This window comes from Acyrthosiphon pisum, chromosome X, assembly GCF_005508785.2.
Source record: "Acyrthosiphon pisum isolate AL4f chromosome X, pea_aphid_22Mar2018_4r6ur, whole genome shotgun sequence".
Taxonomy (NCBI): Eukaryota; Metazoa; Arthropoda; class Insecta; order Hemiptera; family Aphididae; genus Acyrthosiphon; species Acyrthosiphon pisum.
In genome coordinates this window covers 119,670,171-119,674,199 of record NC_042493.1, presented here as the reverse complement: position 1 = coordinate 119,674,199, position 4,029 = coordinate 119,670,171, and positions in this window count along the sequence as shown.

Below are 4,029 nucleotides of genomic sequence, written 5' to 3'. Positions count from 1 at the left end.
CAATAGATATTTTTAAAAATACTAACATACTATCAATCTATAAATTATACATTAAACAAATACTTATAAAAGCAATTCAAATGCAAATACTTAATAATACAGATATAATAGACAGTAGAACAGGTAATAACATAAAATTACGTTATATATCACTATCCAGTACAAAAAGTGCTCCCGATTATATGGCCAAAACTATATTCAACAATTTAGGAAATGATGTAAAGAGTCTAATAAAGTATGAATGTGAAAATCAGTCTAATAAAACCAATGAAAAAAATATAATTAACAAAAATCGTATAAAAAATATAATTACTAAAATAGTAAATGACCTAGATGAGAATGTGTGTAAAAATCAATTATTAAAAAGTATCTATGTGCAAATATAAATGATTATCTATTAGCATCGTTTAGTTATATAATTATAAGATAATGTTATTTAGAGTAGTAAAATACATCATCCTCAATTGTATAAGACATTGTATAAGACACATGACACTTTATTTTTATAATATTATATAAGTAATATGTATAGGAACTCCGTATACCAGAAACGAGCTTGCTCAGTTGGTATACGTATCAGCTCTTATCACTATTTATTATTGTAGTAATTTAATTTAATTTTTGTAATTTAATTTTTGTGATTTTGCTGAAATAAATAAAATAAAATAAATAAAATAAAATAAAATAAATTAGCAAAATTATTAAACATTGTAAACATAAAACAATGTTATGATGGAAAGCCAACGAATAGTACTTTAGAAACAAATATGGACGTTGAGTGTGTACAGACTGACAAATGCAGGACCAAACAAGATATTTTAACCCAATTTGAAAACACTGGCAGCAGGCTAAGTGTAGGGCCCTTAAACTTGATTTTAAACAAAGTGTAGAGTAGACTGATTTCAAAATTAAAATTTTTGATCGGTTAAAATTTTCATCGGTCTGATAAACAAAACATTATTAGATATAGAAATTGTCTTTTCAGAGGTTTTTCTGACACTGCAACTGAAGAACATAATTTAATCAGACGTAGCATAGCCATAATAATATAAAAAAAATAATGATTAATAATGATTTAACTAATTATAAAAGCTGATCTTAATTATTTTAGTTTGTAAAAATAAATCAGAACATAATGAAATGTGTAGGTAGAGAAGAACAGCTGCAATAATATTTAAAACAAAAGAAAAAAGAAAATGGAGGAATGCAAATATTACTTACCTATTCCAAATAAGTAGTTACAAGTATACAATCATTAACACAACTTATTTCTGATTGTAATAGGAATTTGGGGTACTGATACCGAAGGATTTGCTGCTGCTATATGTTTTAAAACTTCAGTATAAAATGTATTTAGTACTCAGACACACACTTAGCAGATTTTTAGTAAGAATATTAATTTAAATGATTAACCAATACTTGGAAGAATGAAAACTATACAAGGTTTTAGAAAGATAATATTATATATACCTATTTGAGGCAACAGGCCGACCGATAATGCATATGACAACAACACAAAGAGATTAAACAAATATAACAATAATTATAATAATTCACAATTAACAGAATGAGAGGTGTAAAAGGGAGCTGATAGGAAAACGTTGTCATCACCGCGTAGTTGCATAACGCACTGCGCTTATAGCTCGGCGCGAACAGATTCAATAATATTGTTTTATTATAATGTATTTATATTGAAAACATAATTTTAGGGACGCGTAAAACCATGGCCGGTTGGCACACCCCTGAACTATATGATGTTAATGTTATAATAATATTATTTTGTTATTTAAGATCTTTTTTACAATTATAATAATTATAAAAAAATCCATGATTCATTAGATTAATAAAAATTAATATATCTTATATGTAAAAATAAAAAGTAATTTTGATTGATTTTGGCTTAAACCATAGTCATATTACATAAATGCAATACAATTTTAATGCCAGGAACCTATAGTCAGAGCTAGAGTGAAAAAATCAAAGAGGTGTATGTGCTATGAGACTGATAATGAGTATAATTTAAAATGTAGATATATGTTAGTATATTATATTTTTAAAAATAAAAATTTTTATTATCGTACCTGTATCATTTGTAAATAATAATAATAATAATAATTTTATTGCAACAATAACAGATTATATATTTAAATACATTTTGTAAATGATTAATTTAAAATTAATATATTGTAGTACCTTCCTTAAGCTAAGCTTGTGCTGGGGAAAGCAAGCTTTATCAATTTATTTTAATATTTAATAATATAATATTAGTACTAATTTAAAATGCAAAATAAACCAATGTTGTAATACAATAATCAGGTAAATTAAGAATAAACATAAAGCAAGTAGGTACCTATATATATTTAAAATGTATTATACTTAATATTGAATTTACATATATAATGTTTAAAACTACTATTTTTAAATTAAAAATAGATAACATATGATATCTATTTTTAAATTAAAAATAGATAACATAATATGATATCTAAACGCCTAACATGGCTTTTTAAATATTTCAATTTATAATAATTGTGTACATTAATTAATGTAATGCTTGACATATTTCAAACCTAAAATATTAAGGTTTGAAATATTATAAAACATTTTTTTGACCAAAAACTTTATTCCAATAATATGATAATGGTATATTAATATTACATATGTTTAAAATTTGTATTATGTTCATGGTAAAGTATGGATATTAAATGTTAAGATTACATGAATTAAAATTAAACTTAAAATCATTTACCCCAAGTAAATTTAAATTAAAGCAGTATGTATTGGTTTGCGCAGATAGATTCAATCGATATATTTTTAATACAGTTTAGAATAACCATTTTTAAAATTTTCAAGTTGACTCTTTACCCAAAAATCCCACTTTTTTTATCGTAAATTGGGCCATCCACGTTGTTCAATAACTTTGAAATTGGTATCAAACGTTGGCGTGTTAATTGCAAGAATTATTGGTGAGTCCGCTTTCAAACTTTGAGTCACCCGAAACCCTTTTTTATCACTCAAATTATTTTGCACAAAAATAAATTGTTTTTACACTGGATGGATTTTGAGAGTATACCGTGAAGGCTATACGTGAAAAAAGTTCACGAGAGCAAAAAATAGAGGTTGTATTGTTGAAATACTGAATTGGTGCTAAAATTCAAATTGTCTTCAACATCCAATGTAGGAATTTCTATGTGTGATTTTTCAAACTAAAATTTCGTACAAAAAGTAACTTTGGGTTTGTATTCGTAAATAATATGCTTCATAAATATAATTCAATTTACTAACTATTTTACCTACGAATAACCATATTATTAATTTATTATTACAGTTCAACACACAAGAATAACTTGTTAATAAAATAATTTATTATTACTTTTTAGTATTTTATATAGTATTTTTTTACTGTAGTCATTCTGATATAATGTAGTAAATTTCAAAACAGCTATTAAATTCACAAAAAAAAGAAACAAAGTAAGACAGAAGTTGTTCAATAAATGTGCTACTAATTGGATTTGAAATAAAATAAAATAGATTATATTATTTTATTTAACTTGGCTTTATTTAACGAATTTAGATTTCTCTATTAAATTTACATTTTATACTTAGATTACCAAAATGGACTCTGTTTTATTCAAATGAGCTTGTTTAATAAACTAGGGCTTTTTTTTTTTATTAATTTAATCATTTTTTTATTCAATTTAGATTTTATATGAAACTTGGTTTTCTGAGCAAAGTAAAAGAATGTATATCAATTTTACAATGATCTTTGTTTTTTATTATTATTATGTATATATCTGTCAGCAACATTTTGGATTGTGAAAATGCACAGATTTTAGAGATCATCGTCTTTTCTGATAGAAAAGTGGATCTAATTGTACTTCTGCGAGGTCAAAATTCAGAACAGAGAATAGTTATTATAGTTAATCATAATAAATAATAAGTGTTTAATATAGATTTTTTAATTTATACCTAATACACTTTTTATGGAAATTTACTTAAACCTAATTCTTTCAAAGTGGATTGTATATT